The 24,088-nt window shown below is 36.0% G+C and overlaps 1 protein-coding gene and 1 pseudogene across 8 annotated transcripts in view; one reads left to right on the top strand and one right to left on the bottom strand.

Annotated features, from left to right (window-relative positions):
- Nucleotides 1-24,088, top strand: part of PTPRD (protein tyrosine phosphatase receptor type D) — a 2,143,764-nt gene that overhangs the window by 1,399,659 nt on the left and 720,017 nt on the right. The gene's annotated exons all lie outside the window — the stretch shown is intronic.
- LOC115863891 (nucleosome assembly protein 1-like 1 pseudogene) lies at nucleotides 6,195-8,100 on the bottom strand (annotated as a pseudogene).

Below are 24,088 nucleotides of genomic sequence, written 5' to 3'. Positions count from 1 at the left end.
AACATGGACACATGGGCTTGACACAAAAGATGGTTAGTTACCTTCAAAACACAAAACCCAACGAGACAGAAGCTAAGCTATCTCCTTGCAAAATAACTTCCAAAAACTAAGACAGATATAGTCCATGGACATTTATTCAATGCAAAGATGATTGGTGATATGCAAGGTATTTTTACATGGATGTGTGATATTTTGTTATATATGAAAAAATGTACATATTCTCACTGTATATATTTGTAAATTATGAAGCAAATAAGAAAATGAACAGTCATGAACCAGCACCTAAGTGAAGAACTAAAATATCACCAACATGGTTGCATTTACTGCTCCTTAATCCTCCCATCATGTGCCCTCAACAGATATGTACATGATCTGCTGTGTTATCACATATCTTTGTATTGGCATTTACAAAGGTTTATCACATGTTTATACATGCACAATTTTTAAAATTTTTTCATTAAAATATTATTTTCTGTACTATCTCCCACTTGCTTTTTCTACTAAATATTATGTTTCCGAGAATCACCCATGCCATTTTATTAAACTTTGTTCTTTTTCACTATTACATAAATCCCCTGTGGTATGACTATACCACAGTGTATGTATTGATTATTTAGTCTATAGACATCTCTGTTGTTTCCTGCTTTTAAACAGCGTGAACAATACCACCGTAAACGTGTTTGTGTATTTCTCCTGGTGACCATGTGTAAAAGTCTGTCTAGGAGTAGAATCAGTGGCTTATAAGATGTTCAAGTGATTAAGTTTACAAAATATGTTCAAATTTGTTTCCAAAAACTGTTGTATTGTGTTATATTTTTCTCTAATAGTGTGTAAGATCCGCACAATGCCATGAGCTTATATAAATCACTGGGATATCATAATACAGTTGTTATGACAATTATTTTTATCATTAGTAACTTTGCTGTAAATATCCAGAAGTATGTTAATAATTGTAAAAGATTAAATAATAATGATGAGACTGATAATAATAAACATATTAATGGGACAAAAGAACAGAAACCAGGTACAGGAAGCAAGAGAGCACACTGGCATTGGGAGAAGAGAAGGAATGTAATTTGCAGACAGAGAGTCACCATCATGAGTGTGACTTTGGGGTATTAATGGGTAATGAGTATTAATTTTGTAATGATTGAGTAATGTCTATATAAATACATTTATTTGATGTAATATGACAATATATTAAATTATGTCATATCAGTATAACAAATATATTGATATTGTTAGAAATTCAATCAATTCTGGTAAATAAAGCCCTTGACAACTAGGCAGTCACTTCCCAATTCCAGTCCCCTCTCCAGCAGTAACCTGTTGAGAGTTTTGCGGACATTTCAGAATTTATATATTATAATAATATAAATATTGTATATATATTACCTATAATGTGTTATAGATATTATATATATGTTACAAATATGGAAATATTATATTGTGGATAGTTTTATGTACATGGTATTATACCAGAAGCATCATGCGACTTTCACTTGTGTTTGCTATTTTTACCTAATATATGTCCAGAAAATCTTTCCACCTAAGTGTACATAACTTGACCTCATTTCATACAGCCGATGGGTGTCCTATAATTTAGCCATTATAGATATGTGTGACTAAATAGGACATTATATAGTCATTTCAGGTAACCAATGAATGTCCTACAATTGAGCCAACAATTTAGCCTAGAGTTATCCTATGTGTATATTTAAGTCCAAACAACGTTGCAATAAATATCCTAGTGTGCCTTTATGTCTATAAGAAAATGTGGCTCTAAATTAGAAACCTAGAAGTAAAGTGCCTTGGTCAAATTGCATATACATTTTGTGGGTTTTTTTTTTTGTTTTTTTTTGTTTTTTGTTTTTTTGTTTTTTTGCGGTACGCGGGCCTCTCACTGTTGTGGCCGCTCCCGTTGCGGAGCACAGGCTCCGGACGCGCAGGCCCAGCGGCCATGGCTCACGGGCCCAGCTGCTCCGCGGCATGTGGGATCTTCCCGGCCCGGGGCACGAACCCGTTTCCCCTGCATCGGCAGCGGAGTCTCAACCACGGTGCCGCCAGGGAAGCCCTGCATTTTGAATGTTAGTAGTTATAGACGAATGTCCCTTTAAAAGGCTAGAACTGTGAAGGGTCTGACATTTTACCCTACTTGCTGGCTATTAACTTAGCCTACCACAGTTTCATAGATACTGGCAGAAGATACAACACTGCTGGGTCAGAGACAAAAGGACTTTATTACTGACAGCAATGGTAGCAGCCAAAGGGTCCACATTTTGTTGTGCAGATTTCTCAGGTGCAAATATGCATCGGGCCAAGTGAAGAGGGCCAAGTGACACCTGCACATGTTATTGTTTTATGTGATGAATACCTTGAGCTTAGGGAACCTGACTCTTTTATGATGGTTGTTAGGCATGCCTGTCCTGTGATCCAGAGGGAGATACTATCTTGATTATGTTGGATAATACACAAACATAACCTTTACTCCTTAGGGAGATATAGCCTCTGTCTTCCAAGGCTTTTCGCTCTACAAATATTCTTGAAAAAATAGTCTCTAACACAATTAGGGCTTCTGCTCACAAGATGTGCAGAAATAGGAGACCCACAAGAAATATTTCACAACAATTTACTTCAGAGAGGTTTTGTACTGGCTTCCTTTGGGAACCATGGTGTGCTACTAACCTGTGGATGCATTAAACCCTTTCCAGATTAATTCAGGAGTATCAGGTTCAGTCCACCCCACTCTTGCTGCTGACTCCAGTCTGAATCTCCTAATTATAGTGCTGATACTGTGTTTGCTTTCAGGAAAACCAGTTTTTCCCAAGTCCTTAGCCACCATGCCAGGAATCAAAATATAATGCCTGTTTTTGCAAATCAGAAAGCATTTTGCTCATGCATAGGAATCAGCTACTGGTCCTATCCAGCTCATTGTTGCCCTGTATGTATGCAAATCAAGTGTTGCCTTACATTCCAATGTTTCAAGAGAAGGGAAAAATCTGTATTATGATGTGAAAACCTCTCATTTTCAAATGTGAGTGAATTAATTCAAGTTGATTAATAATATTTTCAGCAATGTGAGATGCAACAGAGAAACCGTAGAGGATAAGTAAAGAACAGTACCTTTGACATTTAGGAGCTCATTGGTGTCATGCCCTCCTATACTCAATTATGGCCCTGTTCACAAAGCTTCCATAACATTTTATATACCCCCCTCCTATAATGTGTCATATTGGCTCATGAGTTTATGGGGTTTTTTTGCCCAAATTAGATAAAATATATTTACTGTCCTAGAGGCAATTAAACTGAAACCTTTGGGATTAATCTTCTGTACCAAACAGACAATATTTGTCTCATCTGACAAATATAATCCATATGTTATATATAGTTTTTTGTACGTTAATATCTAATCTTACAGAACTATAAAAAGTGTCATGGTACACAAAAATTTTTAGTCAATGTTGAAAGTCGTCTTCAGAAATAATTTTCAACACTTTGATTTTAACTATAATGTCACATTCCACAGTTCATGTGGTTCACAGTTGTCTCTTGGGGAGTTGTTGAAGTTTTTTTTGTTTGTTTTTCTCCTATTATTGCTGCTGTGTATTATTTTCAGAAGGAATTTAGATGCCATCTTGGATCCTTAAGAATATGTTTTTAATTAAAATATAATTGTGATATAACAGTATATTAGTTTTAGGTATGTAACATAATGATTTGATATATATATATATATTTATATATAGTGAAACAATAATAAATCTAGTTAACATCCATCACCACAGGGAGTTTTAAAGTCATCCCCAGCTGGAGGCCACGTGTAAGAGGATCTCAGAACCTTCTGGGTATCTGCAGTAGAAGTGTTCTTCACCACAAAAAGACCCAGGAGACTTCCTTGGGCCTTGCCTGTGACCAGATATATTTATTACTATACCACACGTATGTTGATCTTATAGATCAGTTTGGGAAAAATTGACATCTTACAAATAGAAATACATTTGATTTTTGTACCTTGATCTTGTATTTTGCAAGTTTGAACTTAGTTCAAGCAGTTGTCTTATTTCTTTTTAAAGATTTCTACCATCTTTCTATGTGTTGTCTGTGAATAAAGACCATTTTATCTTTTCCTTTCTGTTCTATTAGCTGTAGTATTGGTTTCTTCGTTTTTTAAATACTATACATTAGCAATGATATTCCTTCCTATTCCAGTTTGCAGGGTTTTTGTGGATTTTTTTGTTTTTGTTTTTTACCATGAATGAATGCAACCACCATTCCCAGGTTGACTTCCAAATGAACCTGCCTCGTGTTCTTGAGATAATCCCCATTTGATCTTGATGTCTTATCACAATGTATAAAACATTGCTGGATTTGATTTGCTTTTGTTTTGTTGAGGGTTTTTGCACCTATGGATCATAAGGGATATTGCTTTATAATTTTCTTTTCCTGTGATGTCTTTGTCTGATTTTGGTGTCAGCATGATGCTAGCCTCATAAAATAAGTTAGGAAGAATTCCCTTCTCTTCTACATTTTGGAAGAATTTGTGTGGAATTTTTTGATGTTATTGTTGTTAAATGTTTAATTGAATTTACTAAGGTAGCAGTCTGCACCTGGAGTTTTCTTAGTTTGAGGTCTTTAACTTCTATTTCTTTAACTGACATCAAACTATTCAGATCATTTATTTCTTTTGGAATGATGGTTGGTGCTTTGTCTCTTTAAAAGAATGAGTCCGTCTCATCTAAGTTGTTGAATTTATGGTCATTAAATTGAGCTTAATATTCTTTTATTATTTTTTTAATGTCCGTAGGATCTGAGATAATGACTACCTTTACATTCTTGATTTTCTGTATTCTTTCTGTTTTTCTCTTTGGTCAGTCTGGTTAGAGGTTTATCAATTTTACTGATCTTTTTATAGAACTAGCTTTTGGTTTTATTGATTTCTGTATTGTTTACCTGTTTTCCACATTATTTCTGCTCTTATCTTTATTATTTCCTTTTGCTTGCTTTTCTCTTTCCAGTTTTGTAAGATGGAAGATAAGATTAGATAATTGATTTGAATCTTTCTTCTCTTCTAATATAATAATTTAATTATATAAATTTCCTTCTACATATTTCTTTAACTACACCCAACAAATTTTGATTTGTTGCGTTTTCAATTTTATTCAATTCAAAATGCTTCTAATTTCCCTTATGACTTCTATTTCATCCATGGGTTCACTTGGAAATGTGTGGCTTAATTTCCAAATACTGGGGAATTTTCTAGATTAAAAAATATATATATTGATTTCTACATTAGTATATTATAGAAAGAAAACATTCTTTACATAATTTCTATTCTTTTACATTTTTAAGGCTCGTTTTATTGCCCAAGATAGAGTCAATCGTGGTTAAAATTTCTTGTGCACTTGAAAATAATAAGTATTCTGTGGTTATTGGTGGAGTGTTCTATAAATAACAATTTATAGGTCAAGTTGTTTAATAGTGTTTTTCATATCTCCTGTATACTTGATGATTTCTGTCTCCTTGTTCTATCAATTGTTGAGCAAAGAGTGTTGAAGTCTCCAACTATAATTGTGGATTTATCTAATTCTCCTTTTACTTCTATTAGTTTTTGCCTCATGTATTTTGAAGCTCTATTAGATGCTTACACATTTAGTATTGTTATATTTTCTTGGTAGTTTGACCCATTTATCACTATGTAATGTCTCTCTTTACAGTGTTTTGAAACCTACTTTGTCTGATATTAAAACTAGCCACTTTCTTTTGGGTGTTTGAAGGATATATCTTTTTCTGCACTTTTAATCTAGCTATGTCCTTATATTTAAAGTAAGTTTCTTTTCAGTAGCGTATAGTACAGTCCTATTTTTTAATCCAGTCTAAAAATGTCTATATTTTAATTGGTGTGTTTAGAGCACTTATATTTGATGGAATTATTGATATGGTTAGTGAGCGTAATAATTTTTAATTTGTCTCTGTAAATTCTAAATTATTAACCATATGTATATTTGAAGCACATTGCACATAATATGAACTTGATAAGTTTATTAAGTTTATATTTCTTTCAGATCCATTCTTTTTCACTCTACTGTTGACTTGTTCTAAATATAGTATCTCCAGTAATTTTTTTTCATATAAGTTATAAGTGAATAGAATAGCTATTACACTTATTTTTTTTTTTCTGAAAGTACTAGGTTTTATTCACCTCCCTGTGGTAACCAATAACCATACTATTAGTTAATAAGATTTCTTTGTAGTAACTGTCACCTGAAATACAAAAATCCATAAACAATCTAAGTTATCAGGTGTGGTCTTACTGGAAATTCTTAACCATATACTTGTCTTGACAAGTGTTGTTTTTTAAATGATGAATTGTCTTAGTATAAGTCACTGTATTTCTGTAACAAAGTAATGAAAGGCACAGCTAGTGCAAGCGAACTTAAACCCATTCAACTACCCGCTGAAAAAATACTTCGGTTCTTCAGGAAAAAAAATTAGCAAGACAAAAAATCTGGTTCATTTCACAGTTCTGTTCATTTTCATAACTGTAATCTAATAGTTACAAGATAAAAATACTCCAGGAAGAACCAAATATGTAGCAATGAACAAACATGCGTGAGAGAATTTGTGCATTCAATGTATCTGGCAGAAAAACTAGTTAAAATGCTAAGTAGAACAAATTTGGTCTTTAAAATATCAGTTCCTTTCCTTTAAAAAAAAACTTGAGTCTACCGAGAAAATACAAAAACATAAGGCTATAAGTAAATAATACCTGTGTTTAGGCTATTACAGTGCAGGTTATCCTCAAGGCCACATACATCCTGCTTCACTGCTGCTGGCACTCTGCTGGGTTTTGATCCTTCTTTGGGTCATAGTCTGGATCATTTTCCTCATCTCCTTCTTCTTCCCCTTCCTCATCCGCTTCTTCATCTTCTTCATCATAATCATCATCATCGTCGTCAATAGCTTCTCCAGTAAAGTGTAACACTGATCTTGGGATTATGCGCTCACGTAAAAAGTGACCAATTTCAAAGTCCGCAGCAAGGATAGCTTCAGCAGCATCATCCAGATCTCCACTCTCAGGAACTTCAAGAGGGGCAAAAAAATTAAAGAAAGAGTCATTAGAAACTGTTTTGGTCACAGTACAAACTGTCCCACGTCCCTTGTGTTTCTGCTTCTTCTTAATGGTTTTCAAAGTGACATTCTTCCCTTTTTTCCAATCTATCTGGCACCCGGTACAACCCATAATTTCTGGTCCATCAAAAGAAAAAGGATCAGAATCATCTGGTTCTGACCTCATCCTTTATGTCTTTGTCAACACTTCATTTGTGAAGTATTCATTGGGTTCAAAGTGAAATTCTAAGACAAAACTCATAGGCTGACCAGCATCTGAGAACTTCACTTTAATATCTTTCAAGTGCTTCAGAATAGGTTCATCATGTTCCTGAACCATATCACTGAGCACATCAACATTCTTAAAAACGGTCAACCAAAATTCAGGAATTCCTTTGGGGTCTTCTTTTTCTTCATCCTTTTTCTCATCTTCAATCTTGGCCTTTTCTTTTAGCTCCTCTGAATTTCATCTTCCTCATCTGGTTTCCATTCACATTCTTCTTCTGTAGGTTCATAAATGGCATTAATGATCTCAAATCACTTATCAAATAGCGGTTGATAGAGAACAGCATACTTTCTTTCAATATCATGAACTTCCTCATAGAACTTGGCTTCTATCTGTGCACATTTAGCTTGAAGGTTTTTGAGAGCATTCACGCGTCTTTTACTACCCGAGGCAAGCTTTCAGTGTATCCTGTTGGTGTTTCTACCAGACCATCAAGTCTTTCTTGAAGGGCTGCGAGAATCTGAGGATTTTGCATCATCTGAACAGTCAGCTGACGCGCTTTGATTTTTGTTTCTTCACCAGTTTCTTCTTCTTCAACTTCTTCAACATCATCCAAATCTTGATCAAGTTCAGACTGTTCTTTGTTGTCGATGTCTGCCATGTTGTATGAACGCCAAATATCGGTTACTAGCACAGGGAGCCAGGCGGCCGGAGCTGCACAGGCAGTGACTCAGGGCGGCGGCGGGAGGAGCAGAAGGCGATGCGGCGAGCAGGTGGCGCTAAAAAAGCTACACTTAATTTTTAAATCATATTTTATTATGAATGCATTTCTCATGTCTATACAGGGTAAAAGTAATATAGTAGCTGCTGAGTATATCAATCAGTGAATATTCGATTACTTATTCATCTTCCTATTACATGTTTTACTTTTAATAATAATAGTATGAGTCTGTTGAAGCAAGAAGGAAAAAAGGAATAAATTGATAAATGCCTTGATGCAAAAATCAGTAGCAGCATATGGTCATGAATAAGGTATCACCATTTCAATATCTGTGTCTGTTTTAGTTCCCAGCAGTATTACCTTAGAGAAGACCTTTGCCCTGCAACAGACAATACCATTGGTGTTTGAAAAAGGTGCATTATTTCTGAGAAGCAGGAGAACATGATAATGGTTTAACTTTAGCATGTTTGTGACAATGGTGAGCCTAGTGTGTTTTTTTTTTGTTTTTTTTTTTTTACCCAAAACACTATTAACCTTCCCCATGGCAAATAAAAGTTTAATTTAAGAGCAAATGTTCTAAAGAATCATTACTTTCTAACTGGAGAATTCCAAAGGTGAGCTGAGAGAAAAGAAGGTTGCAGAGACACTCAATAACCCTTATGTAATCCTGGCAGATAGAAGGTGGCATTAGTTAGATAAGGGGGAAGAAAAAGAATATTTTAACTTAGGGTTTTCAGTGAATCTTATTCCCACACTTCACACAAAACCCAACTGATTTTTAAGCGTGATGGTAAATGATACCTAGACTAATCCTGAAAGTAAGCAACATCCCATTTGTCCCAAGCCTGAAAGAAAGCTCAGTTTTCCAATGGATCATAAATTATTCCACTGACTTGTTTTGTTAGGTTTTGTTTAGTTTTCTTATGACTGGGAATTTGTACAAGTTTAGTATTTGTCACATGCAGGTGTATATCTGTGTCATTCTCCATGACTATTCATTTAATTATTCATTCCACAGATATTTATTAAGTATGTTAGGCACTGTTATAGATGCTGAATAGGACTATTACCATAAAGAGCAGTTTTGAGAGTAGACTCTGGAGATAAGAACCATTTTTAATCTTGGTAGGACAAATGAGCATATTGAAGCTACCAAGAAGCCTTCTGAAGTCTTAGAAATAATATGCAAGACTAACAATGTATTTTTTTAATGGATAAAGTTTTAATAAGACTTAATTAGATTGTGATTGTAGTCTATCAGAAATGTAGAACTCCAGAAAAATATGCTGATATTAATAAGAAAAAAATTGAAATTCTCAGTGTTGTCAATGGGATAAGATATCAAAAACACATAAAGTACTATTTCAAGTATGCAGTGACTCAACTTGGAAGGATGCAATTTGAAATTAGTGATGTTTTGAGTAAGGATATGGTCTTTGTTCAAGAGCCATCATTACTATTACCCCACTTAAGAAGATGGAAATGTTTTTTGAGTTTATATAAAAGTGCCAGGCTGCTAACTATTATTGTTCTATGTGAAGCTACTGCCCCTCTACCAAAACACAGGCTTATAAAAATCACAATGACAGCCACTTCAACCTAAGTAACATTGTCATGTATCTTCACTTCTCACTCTAGGGTTGTACTAGACTGACTACAAGTGTGTAATATTTGAGAAGCCATTACCCATGTGGTCCAGTCACAGAATGATGCTCCAGTTAAAGACACAGAGCTCACTGTTGAAAAACAATTCAAAATAAACTTTTCTCTTACACACAGCATCACTACTTTATTTCCTTTCTACTTTTCTCACATATTATATTAGATTATATTATACTATATTACATATTATAGATATTCCCTCATTTCTCACTTTGAAACTTACAGAAAACTATTTTCTCCAGCCCTGGCAAACATGTCCATCTTATCCTCCTGCCTTGCCCCTTTTCTAATTAAATCTCATTATAAAATCTCCAAATCATCTGTCAGGCAAGTTGGGGAAAGAAAATCTAAGTGGGAAAAGCAAGATTCCATTTAGAATAAGATGAGTAGAAAAGTTAGGAATCTTAATTTTGGTTTTGCTACATGGGACTTCAGGCCTTTGCATACTAAGACTTAGTAGAGTCTTAATCTTAAAGGAGTGTCATGGGACATTTATTCCAACTCACAAATGAGAAACTTTTGTCATAAAGTTTAAATGATCTTCCCCTGATTAAATCGTAATATTCAAGGTGCATCTGGGAAGCCATTGTCCCAGCAGTGTACTCATTTTCTGAACACTGCACCCACCATTGTCTACAGAAGAAGTCAGCAAACTTTGGCTCTTGGGCCAAATCTGGCCCACTGCCTGTTTCTGTCAATAAAGTTTTATTGGAACACAGCCACACTCATTTGTTTACCTGTTGCCTGTGACTGTTTGCACAGTACAACAGCAGAGTAGAGTAGTTGCAACAGAATCTATATGGTTCACAAAGTCAAAATAATTAATGAACAGACCATTTACAGAAGGCCCCTTTTCAAAAGTAGGCTATTTGTTAATTAGTGTGAGGTCCTTCAAGATAGGAATACCCCTCACGCACACCACCACCCCTGACATATGAACACAGTCATATTACAGGATTCTGTCAACTCCCCTGGTAAGTCACAAATGATCTGAGAAAGGCCTGCCGTTTCCTAGGAGGTAAGGTATAGAAGTGGTATTAAATGAAAACTCCCTGAGGTCCCTTAAAATCGCTCACATTTATTTACTGTTTATCCATTTCCTGGCACTGTTCTAAATATTTCATAGTATTAACTAATTTAATATTCACACCAAACCTATCATCTATTATTAACCTTTACAGTTTAGGAAACTGATTAAGGAACTTAAGGCAATACAGCTGTGAAGTGGAAGTCAGGTTCCAAATACAGACACTGTCTCCAAAGCCCACAGGCTTAACTTCTAAATGAGTTTGCCTCCCATAAAGAGTTTTTAAAAAATTAAAAAGTAAAAAAATAAAATAAAAACCACCTTTATTTATTTTTTTTGCAAACGCAGTGAACCCAGCAAAGGTGCGTTTGGATAGCCAAGGTTGGTTTGGGGTAATCTGTGATAATGTTTGTAAAGTTCTTTTAAAGCATTTGTTCAACAAATATTTGTTGACCACCTACTGCATGACAGACCCCACTTTATTAAGTGAAGGCAGTCCCTTCCTTGACAACACTTACAATTTAGCAAGAATTTCCTTTCTAGAACTTTCAGGCAAAGAGTAAGGGCACAAGCATCAGGACTCAAGGACTCTAGTGGGAATGAGGTTATTATGTTCTTTTTGACGTCAGATGATTATGTTGAATGAAGAGCAGGCATATTGGTGAGATGAAAGGAATATGGACTTTAGAGCCAGAAAGTAATGAATTTCAATTTCAAACTTGAGTTTAGAGAAGTTACTTCAAACTCCCTGAGTCTCAATTTTCTTATTTTTATAATTTATAATATAAAACTTCCCAGAGTTTTTTGTAAGGATTACATAAGATCATATACGTGATGAGCTCTGATGTAATGTCAGCATCTTAGCTGGCACTCAATTAAAATTCTCTCATACTTTCCTTGAAAACTTTTATCTATAATTTCTCATATTTCAGTGCTGGCTCTGAGTTCTTCCTCCTTGAAATACCATGCACATTTCCTTATGGGAAAACATTTCCCACCAGGCATGCAGGGTTAGAATAGCTGCTGCATTTAGGAACATATCACAGTGATCCTTGTTCTTGTATTTATCTATGGATTTATATGTGTGTCTGTATATCTACAGATCATTGAAAAATCATCAAACATGGATTATGTGTATATCTATACATTTATTATTTATGATTTATCTTTTCCTTTAGGTACATTCTAACTGTTATATTACCAACTCTTCAGGGTCAAGGACCTGAAGTCTGCTTTGGTAATTAATTAGGGCACTTTGTAAATATTTTGCACATTTGTCATAATGAAATATTTTAGGCTCTTTCAATTGAAAGGGACAGAGACTCACTAAGTTCACCTTAAATAATGGATATTTATTAGAAGACTACAGTGGAGAAATACCACAGAAATCCAGGAGCAGCTGCATAGCCAACTCAGAGATAATGGAAGTCAGGGTTTTTTGTTTTTGTTTTTGTTTTTCTTTTGCTTTTTCAGAAATTTGCAGCTCTGATACGAGTAGGGGAAAAAATGAGTTTATCTTTCTCTCTGTATATCACTTCAGCCACAATGACTGTATTTTATTATTTCTCTTCTCTCCTATGTCATAGTGTCTTTTTTTTTTTTTTTTTTTTTGCGGTACGCGGGCCTCTCACTCTTGTGGCCTGTGCCGTTGCGGAGCACAGGCTCCGGACGCGCAGGCTCAGCGGCCACGGCTTGCGGGCCCAGCTGCTCCGCGGCATGTGGGATCTTCCCGGACCGGGGCACGAACCCGTGTCCCCTGCATCGGCAGGCGGACTCTCAACCACTGCGTCACCAGGGAAGCCCTGTCATAGTGTCTTTATTCAGAGCTTCTGCTGCCCTGTAGTTCCTGTGTACTATCTTTCCTCAATCTCTTTTTGTTTCTGCTTTCCACCGTCAGTTTTCCCCCCCATTGGTTCAAATTCCCCAGAGAAAGTATGTGACTGACCTAACCAATCATCCTTGTCCATATTGGACAAAGCTTTTGCTCAAAGCCACACCAGGTGCTGTTATTCAGCTCACAAATTGTCAACCTTGGGCTAGGCGCTCATCCTTAGTCATTTCAACTGTGGGCATGGGGGTAGGGTCCTGATATACAGAATTTGGACACTTATATTTTCTAAAAACAGACTAAGGCCACATCCATAGCTGGGGGTAGGGAGTGAGGACAGGAGGACTGACACTTAACTACAGGATACTCTTGGAAAGGCATTTAAGGATTTAGTATGCATTCTGGGTCTTATAATAGTTTATACAGGTCATAATAATCCAGTGGGAGAGGTAAAGGCAAATCGTTAGAGAGAGTGGCATATGAGACAGAAATCAGTCTTTAGGCTCCTAGGTTTCTTAAGAGAATCAACTTTTTTCTTTCTCTAGTAACTAGCTTGAGATGATCAATATGTTTGTTGAATGTGTAATGAGCAGTATGAATTCTGGACTAAACTGAACATTTCCATGTTAAAACCACCATCATATAATGTTTCCATTATCTAGTATTCTCAGTGGATGGTATGAGCCAGCAAGAAGTTCAATATTCCATGCCCATAGATTTAGAATATTTCTGTCTTTGAGACTTCTTAAGTGGACAGTATGTGTGGAGGCCACAGTTCAGTTCACTTGATGCCATTCTGGAAGTGATCCTAATTTAAAAAGAAAACTAATGTCCCAGTTATGTCAGTCAGTTAATCTTTAATAGCATCACCTTGACACATCACCTTGACAATGTACTCAATTTCATTTTTTTTTGGCATTAAACCTATTTATTGAACTATTGTAATAGCCAAAATCTAGAAACCACCTACTCATCAGTAATGAACTGATGAGATACATTACAGTTTTACAGTCCAGAAACTCTGTAGCTGTGAAACAGAATGTGGTAAATTCAGACATGTGTATATGAAGAGATCTCTAAGATATATTGTTATGTAAACAAAAATTAAAGGTACAAATTTAATATTGTTTGAAGGCTATATACACACACACATTTACACACACAAACACATAGCTGCATATGCAAAGGAAATTTCCGTAAGGACATAAAATATCAGTTAATAGTGATTAAATCTGAGGAGGGGAGCCGAGTTCAAAGGTGGGACCATAGAATAGTTTTAATAGATAACATTTTGGACATTTTTTTTTTTAATTTTTTGAATTTTACTTTATTTTTTTAAACATCAGGTTCTTATTAGTCATCCATTTTATACACATCAGTGCATACATGTCAATCCCAATTGCCCAATTCATCCCACCGCCACCACCACCCCCCTGCCGCTTTCCCTCCTTGGTATCCATACATTTGTTCTCTACATCTGTGTCTCAATTTCTGCCCTGCAAACTGGTTCATCTGTACCATTTTTCTAGGTTCCACATATATGCTTTAATATACGATATTTGTTTTTCTCTTTCTGACTCACTTCACTCTGTATGACAGTCTCTAGATTCATCCACATCTCTACAAATGACCCAACTGTGTTCCGTTTTATGGCTGAGTAATATTCCATTGTATATATGTACCATATCTTCTTTATCCATTTGTCTGTCAATGGGCATTTAGATGGCTTCCATGACCTGGCTATTGTAAATAGTGCTGCAATGAACACTGGGGTGCATGTGTCTTTTTGAATTATGGTTTTCTCTGGGAATATGCCCAGTAGTGGGATTGCTGAGTCATATGATAATTTTATTTTTAGATTTTTAAGGAACCTGCATACTGTTCTCCACAGTGGCTGTATCAATTTACATTCCTACCAACAGTGCAAGAGGGTTCCCTTTTCTCCACACCCTCTCCAGCATTTGTTTTTTTGTAGATTTTCTGATGATACCCATTCTAACTGGTGTGAGGTGATACCTCATTGTAGTTTTGATTTGCATTTCTCTAATAATTAGTGATGTTGAGCAGCTTTTCATGTGCCTCTTGGCCATCTATATGTCCTCTTTGGAGAAATGTCTACTTAGGTCTTCTGCCCATTTTTGGATTGGGTTCTTTGTTTTTTTTAATATCAAGCTGCATGAGCTGTTTATATATTTTGGAGATTAATCCTTTGTCTGTTGATTTCTTTGCAAATATTTTCTCCCATTCTGAGGGTTGTCTTTTCATATTGTTTGTAGTTTCCTTTGCTGTGCAAAAGCTTTTAAGTTTCATTAGGTCCCATTTGTTTATTTTTGTTTTTATTTCCATTACTCTAGGAGGTGGATCAAAAAAGATCTTGCTGTGATTTATGTCAAAGAGTGTTCTTCCTATGTTTTCCTCTAAGAGTTTTATAGTGTCTGGCCTTACATTTAGGTCTCTAATCCATTTTGAGTTTATTTTTGTGTATGGTGTTAGGGAGTGTCCTAATTTCATTCTTTTACATGTAGGTATCCAGTTTTCCCAGCACCACTTACTGAAGAGACTGACTTTTCTCCATTGTAGATCCTTGTCTCCTTTGCCATAGATTAGTTGACCATAGGTTCGTGGGTTTATCTCTGGGCTTTCTATCCTGTTCCATTGATCTATGTTTCTGTTTTTGTGCCAGTGCCATATTCTCTTGATTGCTGTAGCTTTGTAGTATAGTCTGAAGTTAGGGAGTCTGATTCGTCCAGATCCGTTTTTTTTTTTTTCCCCTCAAGACTGCTTTGGCTATTCAGGGTCTTTTGTGTCTCCATACAAATTTTTAGATTTTTTGTTCTAATGCTGTAAAAAAAGGCCATTGGTAATTTGATAGGGATTGTATTGAATCTGTAGATTCCTTTGGGTAGTATAGTCATTTTCACAATATTGATTCTTCCAATCCAAGAACATGGTATATCTCTCCATCTGTTGGTATCACCTTTAATTAGGTTCAACAGTGTCTTATAGTTTTCTGCATACAGGTCTTTTGTCTCCTTAAGTAGGTTTATTCCTAGGTATTTTATTCTTTTTGTTGCAGCAGTAAACGGGACTGTTTCCTTAATTTCTCTTTCACATATTTCATCATTAGTGTATAGGAATGCAAGAGATTTCTGTGCATTAATTTTGTATCCTGCTACTTTACCAGATTCATTGATTAGCTCTAGTAGTTTTCTGGTGGCATTTTTAGGATTCTCTATGTATAGTATCATGTCATCTGCAAACAGTCACAGTTCTACTTCTTTTCCAATTGTATTCCTTTTATTTCTTTTTCTTCTCTGATTGCTGTGGCTAGGACTTCCAAAAGTATGTTGAACAATAGTGGTGAGAGTGGACATCCTTGTCTTATTTCTGATCTTAGAGGAAATGCTTTCAGTTTTTCACCATTGAGTATGATGTTTGCTGTGGGTTTGTCATATAAGGCGTTTATTATGTTGAGGTAGGTCCCCTCTATGCCCACTTTCTGGAGAGTTTTTATCAATAATGGGTGTTGAATTTTTTCAAAAGCTGCTTCTGCATCTGTTGTGATGATCACATGTTTTTTTTTCTTCAATTTGTTAATATGGTGTATCACATTGATTGAAATGCGTCTATTGAAGAATCCTTGCATCGCTGGGATGAATCCCACTTGATCATGGTGCATGATCCTTTTAATGTGTTGTTGGATTCTGTTTGCTAGTATTTTGTTGAGGATTTTTGCATCTATATTCATCAGTGATACTGGTCTGTAATTTTCTTTTTTTGTAGTATCTTTGTCTGGTTTTGATATCAGGGTGATGGTGGCCTCATAGAATGAGTTTGGGAGTGTTCCTTCCTCTGCAATTTTTTGGAAGACTTTGAGAAGGATGGGTGTTAGCTCTTCTCTAAATGTTTGATAGAATTCACCTGTGTAGCTATCTGGTCCTGGACTTTTGTTTGTTGGAAGATTTTTAATCACAGTTTCAATTTCATTACTTGTGATTGGTGTGTTCATATTTTCTATTTCTTCCTGGTTCAGTCTTGGAAGATTATACCTTTCTAAGAATTTGTCTATTTCTTCCAAGTTGTCCATTTTATTGGCATAGAGTTGCTTGTAGTAGTCTCTTAGGATGCTTTGTATTTCTGCGGTGTCTGTTGTAACTTCTCCTTTTTCATTTCTAATTTTATTGATTTGAATGCTCTCCCTCTTTTTCTTGATGTGTCTGGCTAATGGTTTATCAATTTTGTTTATCTTCTCAAAGAACCAGCTTTTAGTTTTATTGATCTTTGCTCTTGTTTTCTTTGTTCCTATTTCATTTATTTCTGCTCTGATCTTTATGATTTCTTTCCTTCTGCTAACTTTGGATTTTGTTTTTCTTTCTCTAGGTCTATTAAGTGTAAGGTTAGATTGTTTATTTGAGATTTTTCTATTTCTTGAGGTAGGCTTTTATATGTATAAACTTCCCTCTTAGAACTGCTTTTGCTGCATCCCTTCCTCATGTTTTCATTGTCATTTGTCTCTAGGTATTTTTTGATTTCCTCTTCGGTTTCTTCAGTGATTTCTTGGTTATTTAATAACGTATTGCTTAGCATACATGTGTTTGTGTTTTTTACATTTTTTCCCTGTAATTTATTTCTAATCTCATAGCGTTGTGGTCAGGAAAGATGCTTGATATGCTTTCAATTTTCTGAACTTTACTGAGGCTTGATTTGTGACCCAGGATGTAATCTATCCTGGAGAATATTGCATGTGCACTTGGAAAGAAAGTGTAATCTGCTGTTTTGGGATGGAATGTCCTATAAATGTCAATTAAATCTATTTGTTCTATTGTGTCATTTAAAGCTTATGTTTCCTTATTAATTTTCTGTTTGGATGATCTGGCCATTGGTGTAAGTGAGGTGTTAAATTCCCCCACTATTATTGTGTTACTGTCAATTTCCTCTTTTATAGCTGTTAGCAATTTCCTTATGTATTGAGGTGCTCCTATGTTGGGTGCATATATATTCAAAATTGTTACATCTTCTTCTTGGATTGATCCTTTGATCATTATTATGTAGTGTCCTTCCTTGTGTCTTGTAACATTCTTCATTTTAAAGTCTATTTTATCTGATATGAGTATTGTGACTCCAGCTTTCTTTTGATTTCCATTGCATGAAATATGTTTTCCCATCCCCTCACTTTCAGTCTGTATGTGTCCCTATGTCTGAAGTGGGTCTCTTGTAGACAGCATATATATGGGTCTTGTTTTTGTATCCATTCAGTGAGCCTGTGTCTTTTGTTTGAAGCATTTAATCCATTCACGTTTAAGGTAATCATTGATATGTATGTTCCTATGACCATTTTCTTAATTGTTTTGGGTTTGTTTTTGTAGGTCCTTTTCTTCTCTTGTGTTTCCCACTTGGAGAAGTTCCTTTAGCATTTGTTGTAGAGCTGGTTTGATGGTGCAGAATTCTCTTAGCTTTTGCTTGTGTGTAAAGCTTTTGATTTCTCCATCAAATCTGAATGAGATCCTTGCCAGTTAGAGTAATCTTTGTTGTAGGTTCTTCCCTTTCATCACTTTAAGTATATCATGCCACTCCCTTCTGGCTTGTAGAGTTTCTGCTGAGAAATCAGCTGTTAACCTATGGGAGTTCCCTTGTATGTTATTTGTCGTTTTTCCCTTGCTGCTTTCAATAATTTTTTTTTGTCTTTAATTTTTACCAATTTTATTACTATATGTCTCGGCATGTTTCTCCTTGGGTTTATCCTATCTGGGACTCTCTGCACTTCCTGGACTTGGGTGGCTATTTCCTTTCCAATGTTAGGGAAGTTTTCAACTATAATCTCTTCAAATATTTTCTCGGGTCCTTTCTCTCTCTCTTCTCCTTCTGGGACCCCTATAATGCAAATATTGTTTTATTTATTGTTGTCCCAGAGGTCTCTTAGGCTGTCTTCATTTCTTTTCATTCTTTTTTCTTTATTCTGTTCTGCAGCAGTGAATTCCACCATTCTGTCCTCCTGGTCAGTTATCCATTGTTCTGCCTCACGTATTCTGCTATTGATTCCTTCTAGTGTAGTTTTCATTTCAGTTATTGTGTTGTTCATCTCTGTTTAATTCTTCTAGATCCTTGTTTAACATTTCTTGCATCTTCTCTATCTTTGCCTCCATTTTCTTTCCGAGGTCCTGGATCATCTTCACTGTCATTATTCTGAATTCCTTTTCTGGATGGTTGTCTATCTCCACTTCATTTAGTTGTTTTTCTGGGGTTTTATCTTGTTCCTTCATCTGGTACATAGCCCTCTGCCTTTTCATCTTGTCTATCTTTCTGTGAATGTAGTTTTTGTTCCACAGACTGCAGGGTTGTAGTTCTTCTTGTTTCTGCTGTCTGCCCTCTGGTGGATGAGGCTATCTAAGAGCCTTGTTCAAGTTTGCTGATGGGAGTGACTGGTGGTGGGTAGAGCTGTCTGTTGCTTTGGTGGGCAGAGCTTATTAAAACTTTAATCCACTTGTCTGCTGATGGGTGGGCCTGGGTTCCCTCCCTGTTGGTTGTTTGGCCTGAGGCGACCCAACACTGGAGCCTTCCTGGGCTCTTTGGTGGAGCTAATTGTGGACTCTGGGAGGGCTCACACCAAGGAGTACAGCCCAGAACTTCTGCTCCCAGTGTCCTTGTCCTCACGTTGTGACACAGCCACCCCTGCCTCTCCAGGATACCCTCCAACACTAGCAGGTAGGTCTGGTTCAGTCTCCTATGGGATCACTGCCCCTTCCCCTGGGTCCTGATGTGCACACTACTTTGTGTATGCCCTCCAAGAGTGGAGTCTCTTTTTCCACCAGTCCTGTCGAAGTTCTGCAGTTAATTCCCAGTAGGCTTCAAAGTCTGATTCTCTAGGAGTTCCTCCTCCTATTGCCAGACTCCCAGGTTGGGAAGCCTGACGTGGGGCTCAGAACCTTCACTCCAGTGGGTGGACTTCTGTGGTATAAGTGTTCTCCAGTTTGTGAGTCACCCACCCAGCAGTTACGGGATTTGATTTTATTGTGATTGTGCTCCTCCTACCGTCTGATTGTGGCTTCTCCTTTGTCTTTGGATGTTGGGTATCTTTTTTGGTGAATTCCAGTGTCTTCCTGTCGATGATTGTTCAGCAGTTAGTTGTGATTCTGGTGTTCTTGCAAGAGGGAGTGATAGCACATCCTTCTACTCCACCATCTTGAACCAATCTCTCAATTTCTTATATAAGAGCATACTACCGTGTGTTCACTGCATTCATATTTGCTTTTGTAAGACTAGCCCAAAATGTTTCCATTGGTCTAGAAAAACAAACCCACTAGCATCTGCTAAAAAGTGAGCAGCTTAGAGTTGGAATCAAGTAACTGACAGTCCTTACTGAGAGCAATTTTGGCCTGAGCAGAAGACCTTCCTATGTTCAAGATGTTTACGCTGGTTTAGAACTTGGGAATATCTGGTAGCCCACAGTACATGAAATATTTAAAACTTTGAGGCTTAACATTTTATGGCAATGCAGGAAAGAGATACATTTGACCTTCAATCCTTGTGTATGGCAATGAGGCAGCAAACAGACAATTAAGGAGAAAAATCTGAAGGCCAAGTGTCAAAAATGAGAGTGTTAACCCTGAGTTCTGACATTTTAAAAATGTCCTTGGCTCACATTGAAGTGCAAGTGCTAATGTGGTCATTTATTTGTCTATTTCTAAGGAGAAAAAAGCCCTGAGATTTCTAAAATGTTTAGAAATGGATCTTATTCTTCCTAAAAAAATAACAACAAGCTGTTATTTTCAAACTAAGGGTCAAAACTAAGAAGTATCCATTAGTACTCACCAAAGCTTACACATGCATAGTGCATGTCTCAAAGTGAGAATTAGCACACTATATTTTTACTTTGCTAATATTTCTCTGCGATATAGGAAATAATCATGTAAAATATTTGCACTTACTGGCAAGAGTACGGTATTTATTCTAGGAATCCTAACTATGTGGTTATAAAATAGTTTAAAAGATTATGTGTACGTGTTTCCACCTTTTTTTCTCAGTCTTGATCATTGGCACAGTGCCATTATAGTAGGAGAAAGTCCCTTTAGACTAAGTGTTGATCAAATAATCACTAAGTATATATTTCTTAAGAGGATAAGCAGCCAGAAAAATTTTTGTTTTCTAATTAAATAACTATAAATTGTAGAATCATACACTTTAATCAATACCCCCTTTTTGTGCTTAACTATGCAGTAAAAAGGAAAGAAAGTTTAAAAAAACATTGTTTTCATAGAAAACATAACCTTCCCCTGTAGGTGCAGAAATGGTTGGTTAAAAGTATACTACATCCTATAGTCTTAAAAAAATATAAGATAGTAGCTAAGAAATGTATAAGCTTTAAAGAAAGTACAGTGTTGATATTTAGAAAGATGCAGTGTTGTTGTTTTTTTTTTTTTTTTTGGATGGCTCTTTTGATGAGAGATCAAAACAATTATCCTTAAGCTATGGTGCTATCTACTCTTCCTCTTTCATCGAGTGGCCTTCTTCAAAGCCTTGCCTGCTTTTGCTGTACTGTGTGTCATTTGAAGTCCACTTTTACTACCATTGTTAGGGACAAAGGCTGACACATTACCTCTGGTTAAAAATAACACTCTCAAATCCTCTTCATTTGCAGTCCTTGAAATGTTCTAGATGTTATACACATTGACTTTGGTTCCCAGAAATATGTGTCACTGGGAACACTTTTTTATAAAGCAATGTGGTACACCAGCACTTAAAACATAATACATCAACACTTAGCCCGAAGAGGCGTAGAGCTTTGTGGTTAAGTGGGAGTTTTTGATGTTAGACTGCAGGAGTCTGATGCCAGCTCTACTGCTTAGTGCTGTGTAACCTTGGGAAGTTACCTAACCCCATCTATGTCTTATTTTACTGATCTCAAACAAGGGAATAATACAATGATAGTATATCCTTTCTAGAGCTGTGAAGTGTCTATTCAAGTAAAGCAGTTCAAATAGCATGTGGCATAGAGTAGCAAGCTATATTTGCAAAGAACTTAGTATTCATGTATAGCTTTTCTTCACTTTGTTGAGCATAATTTTACATTAATTTTGCATGTATTTTAAAGGGTTTTTTAAAAAACATATTCCAGACTAAAGTGACCACATGGTATATTGGAGAGAAAAATCTGGACTGTAGATCAAAGATTTTTAAAATCTGTCATTCATGTCTTATACCTTATGTGAATTTGGCCAAGTTATATCAACTCTCTTGATATCTGTTTCCTGTTCTTTAAAGTAAGAGTCATAAATTGAGAAATAAGTGATATTACGTACTCAGGGGTCTAGCCCAGTAAGAGATGCTCAATGGCTAATAACTACAGATTATGATTTGGCCAAGTTAGATTAAATCCAGAATTATACATGTCTATTTTACACAATATGCCATTAGTTCAGAATTTAGAGTGTTCAAGAAGTCTTTGATCATTTAATATTGCATTTGTAGCTTTACCTAGCACACTGGTTCCACTTAAATATTAAACTTCAGTAGAGACCCTTGCCCAGGAATACATCATTGCCATTGTATTAATCTGATAAACTAATGAACTGGATGAAATCCCACCTCTCACCCAATTTACCTCTGTCTGTGACTGTAACAAATGGGCTGAATTTTGCTGTGAGGTAATCGAATTCTCCCTAAAGTACATACATACTATAATGCTCCATGTCCAGATTCCCTTAATGAAGTGTTTCCCTCAGCTATCTAGAGCTGCCAAAGGTTATGTCCCCTACCAGGGGAGACATGACCAATAACTGGCTGATGTAGGGATCCAAACGCCTTGCTTCCTGCCCCAATTTGGGGCAACTCTGAAGGGCCACACTAGCACCAGAGCTCATTGTAGTATTAGCTGAGTCATCTCATATAATCCTAGTGTAGAGAGCTTCTCCTTCTGCCCAGTTTGCCTTCCACCTTCCCTGTGTGTGTATTTCCTGGGAACATTCCACAATAAACCTTCTGCCCACAACTCTCTGACAAGAGACTGCTTCCAGAGAACACAGTCCAAGGCCTCCCCTAGTTTGAAAAGTTGTAGAGTAGTAAATCATGGACCAAATATCTATTTCTTATCTATCGTGGCACAGCACGCAATGGCTGAATTAAAAGTGGAAGTTGTTCAGGCTTTTAAAAGCCGGAGCATACATCATAGCAAACCTAGGAAACTATACCCACATTAAACAGCAATTATTTACTGTAACATTTGGGGAAAGAAATGTTATATGAAATTATTTAACTATGTATAATTAATATAAGTTGTGATTGGCTATGATTTTTTTTGACATTCTGCAGACTTGGAAAATCTTGCAAAGTGGGAAAACCTTGCCCACAAAACTCTTTGCAAGTGTAATAAAACTTTTATGAATACTAAATTTAGTAATTAATGAAGTTGACATAATATTATGTTATACAGACATTTAATTAAACATTTATTCATTTTGATTTTTTTTGTTTTTCTATAGTCATTACATTTAATTATGAAGACTCAAATTTTGTATGATGATCTTTGAAAAATTTCATAGGCCATTGAAAATTTCAAGGCCCTTGAATATATCTGAACAGAAATCTAGTATACATTTCTAAAGGCAAAATGTAAAATTTTCTCTTTTCCTATTAACTCTTCTTTCTAAGTTAAAGCAGGTGGGCATATCCTCCACAGCTTGCTTCAGAGCTCATTCAAGCTTGAGAGAAAAGAAAAAAGACACAGGGCTTGGTGCAGGGGCATACCATGTGAACACATAACTAACTCATGTTAAGCTAGGGTCATTCTCTTTCATGTTTCCAAGGGACTTTCCCATTTCCTTCAGCTTCATCTTGTGTATATAGCCATATCTATGGCCAATTACATGTGGCTACTCCAATGAAGTGATATTTCACATGGCTCCCCAACTATGGCTTGTTAAAGTAGAGCATAGATACACACGTGTATTCACAAATCTTTGTGTGACACTGTCTTCTATTAGTCTCATAAAACTTGCTCTTTAAACCAGTTGTTTTGAACCCCTATAAACACATAGAGAAAAAGATTAGACCCTGTGTGTGTGTGTGTGTGTGTGTGTGTGTGTGTGTATTTAATCAAGAGCAGACAACCGACCTCTTATATTCAGTTTGCTCAATCATAAGATTACCAAAGTCAACAATGGAAAAGACTTAGTATGTTAGGAAATTAGGTCCATCAAATTAGCAACAGATACGTCTTTTGCAAAGATTTTTTTCCAAGACTGTGGCCTGTCTTCTAATTCTCTCGATATTGTCCTTCACAGAGAAGTTTTTAAATTTAATGAAGTCCAGCTCATCAATTAATATTTTCATGGATCATGCCTTTGGCATTGTATCTAAAAAAAATCATCATGCCCAAGGTCATCTACGGTTTCTCCTATGTGATTTTCTAGGAGTGTTATATCTTTGCATTTTGTTTTAGGTCTGTGATCCAGGTTGAGTTAATTTTTGTAAATGGTATAACATCTATGTCTAGATCCACTTTTTTTGCATGTGGATGTTCAG

The sequence above is a fragment of the Globicephala melas genome, chromosome 6 (assembly GCF_963455315.2).
Source record: "Globicephala melas chromosome 6, mGloMel1.2, whole genome shotgun sequence".
In the NCBI taxonomy this organism is placed as follows: domain Eukaryota; kingdom Metazoa; phylum Chordata; class Mammalia; order Artiodactyla; family Delphinidae; genus Globicephala; species Globicephala melas.
Note: the sequence above shows the minus strand (reverse complement) of the source record. Positions and strands in the feature narration are given on the sequence as shown.